Source organism: Macaca nemestrina, chromosome 15 (assembly GCF_043159975.1).
Source record: "Macaca nemestrina isolate mMacNem1 chromosome 15, mMacNem.hap1, whole genome shotgun sequence".
Lineage (NCBI taxonomy): Eukaryota > Metazoa > Chordata > Mammalia > Primates > Cercopithecidae > Macaca > Macaca nemestrina.
The window spans coordinates 67,232,451-67,240,807 of NC_092139.1; positions in this window are offsets into that span (position 1 = coordinate 67,232,451).

An 8,357-nucleotide genomic window follows, 5' to 3' on the forward strand; every position below is an offset into this window, starting at 1 on the left:
TTGTGCTGGGTTGTGTCACCCCACGATGTCACTGTTGCTGAGCCCCCATCGCCTCTGTGTTGTGGAGCAGTTAGAGGCACAGAGCAGAGTCCATGAGTGGCTCTGCGTGAAGGACTGTTTTCTACATGAGAAGCACATCTCAGCACAGCTGACTCATCAGACTCAGGTGAGTGGGACCTGCTCTCTTCTCTTCCTCCTGGCTTGGGGACAGTTGCTATCAGGTGGGTGGTTTTGGCCTCTGGGCAGCTACTGAGGATAAACGCTAAACACTCACTGGGTGCCTGTTCTGCGCTGACAGTCATCTCATTCATCCTCACAGCAATTCCATTCTGAATCTCCTCTGGACACCCCCAGGACCACCAGGACAACCCCATCAGGGCCCTGTCACCAGGCCCAGTCTGGCTCCATGATAACCAAGACGCAGGTCCAGAGACAAGCGCCCTGCATGGTGCCTGCATGTGACTCCCCTTGGTGGGTAGTGACCAGCTCACCATGGAAGAAGCCAGGGCAGCATGCGGCCAGCTGCCCTGCAGCCCCAGATGACTCCTGGGCCTTAAGAAGTCATTCTTAAAGGGAAAGCTGGTCACTTTGAGGTCCCTGGAAGGAAGGGTGAATGTGTCATTCCAACAGCCCTGGCAGCCAGCAGCATGCCATACATCTTCTCACCCGATCTTTGTGACAGAGGCCACCTTCTGGGGCACAAGTCCCATACCTAAAGGGTCCTATCTCAGTCGGGCCTCATCCTGAGCCCTGGGATGGGAGAGGCACCATGCACCCCCCTGCAGCAGCCAGGATTACCACCCAGAGGACTCATCCTTCTGTGGCCCTGGCCAGACTTAGAATTTGGCCCAAGACAGGACAAGCTCAGTCAGAGCAGCTTGTCAGGACCCAGGGCCTATGTATGCCAGACATGGCCACGCTGGCTCAAAGAGCAACCAGCCACCTCTGCAAGGGTGTGCCAGGAGCAGGTGGACCAGCCACCAACCTCATCCACTCAAGAAAACAGAGATGGCCAGCTTCTCACACCCTGAGTGACCACCACCTGACAGCTGATGAAGTGGAGGCCTGAGGAAAAGCAGATGGCACTGGGGCCCTGCTTCCAGGGCAGAATAACTGATTGACCCTGACTGGCAGTGAGTGAGTTGGGGACTGGTCCACCTGCTCCTGGCACACCCTTGCAGAGGTGGCTGGTTGCTCTTTGAGCCAGCTTGGCCTTGCCTGGCATGCACAGGCCTCAGTGCAACAACTGCGCTGCAAATGGAGCCACATAGAGGATATGAGCAGCAGGCTCAGGAGCAGGCTGTGCACTGCCTTTGGGGCTCCAGCCCATGCATCAGGGCTCCTACAGCACTGTGGGCTTCTTGGGTGCCATGAGGCAGACCACAGGCCATCCTGAGGAGGACTCTGGTAAGAGCTTCCTTGTATATGTGGATGATGTCCAGGATGTTGGCCTGGTGTCCCTGAGGCAGCACTAACAGGTCCATGACTGAGTCCAGGTCCTGCCTGGGCTGATTGGTGAAGATCTCCCTGGCAGCACTGAAGTGGCATCTATGTTCAAGTGCAGAAAGGGCCCAGTCTGGTGGATGAACCACACGGCCAGCTTCTGGGTGTGGGCAGGATGCCACATCCTTTGTCACTTCCCGATGTGCCCCACCAGCACTGAAGAGACAGCCTGGAGACAGGGCAAGAGGAAGGCTGAGAACGATGAGATGGTGAGTCCCAGATTCTTCCTGTCCCTGAGCCCACCCTGAGTGACCCTCAACCTTTAGGAATGGGAGAGCAAGATTGACAGCTTCAAGTACTTCACCAAGAAGATGGACAACAGGGCACTCAGCTCAACTTCACAGCCAATGAGTTGACATGCAAGCAGATGATGGTAACAGGCTTTAAGAAAGAGCATCAGATGGCAGCCAGTACTTCAGCCTCAGCCAGGCATTGGAGTCGGACCAGGCCATCCACTTCACCATAGAGGCCTTCCACACTATCAGTGAGCTCTTTGCCAGTCAGCCCAGGCAGGACCTGGACCCAGTCATGGACCTGTTAGTGCTGTCTCAGGGACACCAGACCAACATCCTGGACATCATCCACATGCACAAGGACGCTCTTACCAAAGTCACGGAGAGCCGGCAATATGTGGCAGAAGTGAAGACAGAGGTGCAGAGACTGATGACGTCAGAATCACAGGAACAGGATTTCTTTGGCTACTTTGGCTGAAATTCACCACTTTCATCCAATTCGAGTGAGAGACATGGACTCACAGATGCTGCATTTCTTGCAGCAAAAGATACTGTTTTTTCAAAGTCACCCAGGAATTGATAGTGTTGAATGACTAGATACTCGATCGTGGACTGTTTCAAGTTCAAGGATTCATTCTACAGAGAATAATAACACTAGAGCAAAGAGCTAGTGTCCGATATCGGTGGTAGCACAAAGATGGTTTTGTGATCAACTGAAATCCAGCTGAATACAGAATTGTGTAGGAAACAGTTAATATGATGATACAATAGAAACAGCAGCAAACATGAATTAAATCATGCTATGAATGCATAAACTACCATTGTAACTTTTGGAAGAATGATAATACCACTTTACTGCTTTTTGAAGTATGAATATTTTAGTGTATGTGCTATAGGCCTCAAATCCTATAAAGAATCTCCAAGAAGTTGGCTGGATAAAGCCTGCTGTGGATGTCTTTATACTCAAAGATTGATGATGTAATTTGCATGTTTGTCCCCACCAAATCTCCTGTTGAATTATATTTCCTATTGTGGAAGGTGGATCCTGGTATAAGGTGATTGAATTATGAAGGCAAATTTCTCATGAATGGTTCAGCACAATCCCCTTGTAGCATCCTCACAATCATGAATAACTTCTCATGAGATCTAGTCACTGAAAACTCTACATCACCTCCCTACTCTCCGTGTTTTCCTCTTGCCATGTGAGACAACTTACTCACTCTTTCTTTGTCTTCCACTTCCACGATGATTGATAGATGTCTGAGTCCTCCCAGAAGCAGAAGCCACTGTGCTTCCTGTCCACTCTGCAGAACCATGAGTCAATTCAACCTCTTTTTCAAAACAAATCATACAGAAAATGGCAAATGAGGATTGGAGCATTGCTATAAAGATACCCAAGAACGTGGAAGCAGCTTTGGGACCATGTCATGGGCAGAGGTTGGAAGAGTTTGGAGGGCTCAAAAGAAGACAGATAGATGAGAAAACTTTTGGAACATTATAAAGACTGGTTAAATGGTTGTGACAAAAATCCTGACGGAAACATGGACAGTGAAGGCCAGGCTGAGGAGGTCTCAGATATAAGAAGATTTCTGGAAAATGTCTTTCTTTTGGATATGGAAAGCTTATACAATGCCTGTACCATCATTGTGCCTTAGAAGCAGTGAATTCCCTTTCTATTTTTGAGGCTCATAGGCAAAAGTGACTGTTGCCTTGACTCAGATGAGACTTTGGACTTTGTAACTTTGAGTTAATGCTGAAATGAATTAATGCTGAAATGAATTAATGCTGAAATGAGTTAATACTCATGCTGGAAAGGCATGATTGTATTTTGCAATGTGCGAAGGACATGAGATTCCTGGGATCAGGGACTATTCTGTCCCTGTGTCCCTACCAAAACTCATGTGGAATTCTATTTCCTAATGTTAGAGATGGAGCCTAGGTGGCAAAAGATTTAGTCATAAAACTGTAGGGGTGGATCATTCACGAATGATTAAGCACCATCCCCTTGATGCTGTCCTGAGAGTGAGTGAGTGCTCATGTGATCTGGTTGTTTAACAGGCTGTGGAACCTCTGTCCTCATTCTGTGTTCCTCCTACTCCTGCCTTAGGAGACATCTCGTCGTCCCTTGGCTTCATGATATAGTTAGGAGGCTTCCTGATTCCTTCCAGAAACAGAAGACACTAAGCTTCCTTCACAGCCTGCAGAATCATAAGTCAATTAATCCTCTTTTATTTACAATAATACAGAAAAGTAAAACTGCCGAGAGGAGCTGTGAGATGTCTTCAAGGCCTTTTTCCCTTTGTCTTGGCTATTAGCACAGGGCTTTTTTGTATGCAAATTTCTGAAGTCTTCTTCAATTTTTCCCCTTAAATTGGGTTTTGCATTATTACTACATAGTCAGCCTGCTATACAGATGCCTGAAAAAGTAGAAGCAGGCTCAGTAGTGGCTAGCAAACAAAGATTGGAAGGGTTTGGAGGGATTGGAGCATGACGGAAAGATGAGGGACTGGGAGGGAGTGATTTAATTATGGATGGGCGGGGGGTGTGGAAGGAAATAAGGGGGGAGGGTGGGAAGGAATAAGCTGGCTGTAGGGTGGTTTTGAGGGTGGTGGGTAGTAGGCAGGGGTAGTAGCCTGCTGCAGAGGCAGAGCCTCATGGAAAACCCCTACTAGGGCAGTGCACCTGTGGCTTTGCAGGTTTGAGCCCCCATTGGAACTGTCAAGGACTCAACTAGTGTTCAGTGCCTGTAGCTTGTCCACACTGAGGGTGCAAGCTGTTGGTGGGACTATGATTCTGGGGGTTGGAGGGTGGTAGCCACCTGCGTGGGGGCTCCAAGTCCATATTTTCCTTCAGCACTGCCCTAGTAGAAGTTTACCAAGAACCCTGCCTCTGCAGCAGGCTTCTGCCTGGAAACAGCAGGGGGTGGGGGTGGCAGGCATATCCTTCACCAATGGTTAAGCACCATCTTCTTGATGCTGTCCTTGTGATAGTGTGTTCCCATGAGATCTGGTTATATAACAGGGTGTGGCACCTCTTTCCTCTCTCAGTCTTGCTTCTACTCCTGCCATATGTAGCATGTCCTTGCCCCTAGGCCCTCTGGTATGATGGGGAGGTTTCCTGAGTCCTCCCAGAAGCAGAAGCCACTATGCTTCCTTTACGGCCTGCTGAACCATGAGCCAGTTAAACCTCTTTTCTTTATGATCATATGGAAAATTAGTGCTGTAAAGTGGAGCCATGAAATGCTTTCAAGGCCCTTTCCTCTTTGTCTTGGCAACCAGCACTCAGCTTCTTTTCATGCAAATATTTGAAACCTTTGTGAATTTTCCCCCGAAAATGGACTTTTCTTCTTTTATTACATTGCCAGGCTGTGACAAAGAGAGCTGACAATGTAGAAGCAGGTTCAGAAGTAGGTAAAAGACAGAGGTCGGGAGAGTTGGGAAAGCTAAGAAGACAGCAAGATGAGGAAAAGTTTGGACCACTGTAGAGAATTGTTAAATACTTGTGATCAGAAAGCTGACCAAAGGATAAACACTGAAGTCCAGACTTAAAAGGTTTCAGATGAAAATGAGGAATTTCCTGTTAACAGGAGTCAAGGTTCCATTTGATTGGCCTTAGCAAAGAACATGGCTGTGCAGTGACCCTGCCCTGGAGATCTGTGAACTATGAACTTGGGGGTGGTGATTCAGGATGTAGCTGGTGGAATGAACATCTAGGCAGCATAGCATAAGAGGTGCCCTGTCTGCATTGAACAACCTGTGTTCTTATGTGTTACCTAAGAAATGACTTCAAGACAGAACTTCTATTTAAATGAGAAGTGGAGACCTAAAGTTTGGAAAATTTTCAGCCTGGCCAAGTGTTCAAAAAGAAAAGCTGATTTTGAGTGGGAAAATTCAAGAAGCCTCAGGGTATGTGCATAGAAACGAGCCCAGTGCAAATAGACAAGACAATGGGAAAAAGGCCTTGAAGGCATCTCAGAGACCTCTGCAGCAGCCCTTGCTGTCACAGGCCCTGGGGCCTAGGAGAGAAGAATGGTTTCCTGGAAAAGCTCCATGGCCTTGCTGCTGTGTGCACCCTCAGGACACTGCTGGCTGCATCCCTGCAGCCCCAGCTCCAGCCATGGCTGAAAGATGCACAGGTACAGCTTGGGTCACTGCTTCAGAGGTGGCTTCAAGCCTTGATGGTTTCCATATAATGTGAAGCCAGCAGGTGCTTACAGCAAGAACAGAGGCTTGGGAGCCCCCATCTAGACTCCAGAAGATGTACAGAAAATCCTGGATGTCCAGGAAGAAGCTTTTCCATGAGGCAGAGCCTCATGGGAAACCTCTACTAGGGGAGCCAAGAAGGGACATAGAAGGTTGAAGTCCCCACACAGGGAGGCATCATTCTCCCAACCCCGGATTCATAGAACCACAAACAGCTTGCACCCTCAGTGTGGAAAAGCTACAGGCACTCAACACCAGCCCTGTCCATGAGAGCAGCCACAGAGGCTGAACACTGCAAAGCCACAGGTGCAGATCTGCCCAAGGTCTTGGGAGCACAGCCCTCACACCCCTGTGCAATGGATGTGGGACAGGGATTCTAACTGGATGATTTGGGAGCTGTAGGATTGAGTGACTGGCCTGCTGGATTTTGGACATTTATTTATCCTATGAGTCCCATCTGTGTTTTGTGCTTCTTTCTAGCAATTTTGTTTTCTATCGGCTGGAAATGCTTACCCATTGCCTGTATAATCATTGTACCTTGGAAGTAGTTAACTTGCTTTATAATTCAGTGGCTCATGGGCAGAAGGGACTGCAGACTTGTCTCAGATAAGACTTTGGGCTTTGGACATTTGAGTAAATGCTGGAATGAGTTAAGATTTGCGGGACTATATGGAAGGCATCATTGTATTTTGCAATGTGAGAAAAACACGAGATTTGGGGGACCAGGGACAGAATAATATGATTTATCCCTATGTCTCTCCCAACACTCATGTGGAATTGTAATGGCAAATGTTAAAGGTGGGGACTGGTGGAAGGTGATATAATCATGGTGGAGAGTGGAGTTTGGATGGGGAAGGGTGGGGAGAACTGGGGTGTATTGGGGTGGGGAGAATTGAGGGGAAGGTGGTGGGGTTATGGGTAAAAGGCAGGGGTGGGGTGGATCCTTCACAAATGGTTAAACACCATGTCCTTGATGCTGTCCTTCTGACAGTGAGTTCTCTTCACGATTTTGGAGCTGTGAGATTGAATGAACACTGGCCTGCTGGGTTTTGGGTGTCCATTGTGCGTGTGGTCCCATTTGTGTTATTTTTCTTGGAAATTTCTTCCCTTTGCATTGAGGAAACTTACCCAATACCTGTACCGTCATTGTACCTTGAAAGAAACGAATGCACTTTTAACTTCAGTGACTCATAGGCAGAAGAGATTGTAGCCTTGTCTCAGATGAGACTTTGAACTTTTTACATTTGAGTTAATGTGGGAAAGAGTTAAGCTTTTGGAAACTTTTGAAAAGGCATGACTGTGTTTTACTCTGTGAGAAGGACCTGAGATTTGGGGGGCTCAAGTTCAGCATGATATATTTTGGCTGTGTGCCCCTAGAAATACTCATGTGGAATTGTAATCCCAAATGTTGGAAGTGGGGCCTGGTGGGAGATTATATAATCATGGATGGGAGGGCTGGGGTGGAAGGAAAAAGGGGTGGGTAAGGTGGGGAAAAGTAGGCTGGCTGTAGGGTGGTGCGAGGGTGGTGGGTGGTAGGAAGGGGAAGTAGCCTGCTGCGGAGGCAGAGGCTGATGGGAAGGCTCTACCAGGGCAGTGCACCTGTGGTTTTTCAGCTTTAGCCCCCATGGCTGCTCTCCTGGGCTGGGCTGGTGTTGAGTGCCTGTAGCTTCTCCATACTGAGGGTGGGAATTGTTGGTAGGTCTATGGATCTGGGGTCTAGAGGATGGTGGCCTCCTGCATGGCAACTCAAAGCCCTTATTTTCCTTCTGCACTGCCATATTACAGGATTTCCAGGAGGCTCTGCCTCTGCAGCCAGTTTCTGTCTGGAAGCAGTAGGGGATGGAGGTGTGTTGCGGGGCAGATCCTTCACCATCTTATGGTGCTAAACAGCACCATCTTCTTGATGCAAATGTCCTGATAGTGCGTTCTCATGAGATCTGGTTTTATAACAGGGTGTGGCACCTGTATCCTCTCTCAGGCATGTTCCTACTCCTGCCGTATGAAACATTTAATGGCTGCTTTCCTTCTGGTATGATTGGGAGGCTTCCTGAGTCCTCCCAGAAGCAGAAGCCACTATGCTTTCTTTACAGCCTGCAGAACCATGAGCCAACTGAACCCCTTTTCATTACGATCACACAGAAAATAAGTACTGCCAAGTGAATCTATGAAATATCTTCAATGACTTTTCCCCCATCGTCTTGGCGATTAGCACTGGAATTCTTTCTAACGCAAACATCTGCAGCCTTCTTGAAGTTTCCCCTGAAATGGAACTTCTTTTCTTCTACATTGCCACGCTGCAACAAAGAAAGCTGAACAGGTTAAGAAGTGGGTAACAGCCAGAGGTTGGAGAGTTTGGAGAGCTTGAAAGAAGACAGGAAGGTGAGGGAAAATTGGGACCATTGTAGATACCTGTTTATCT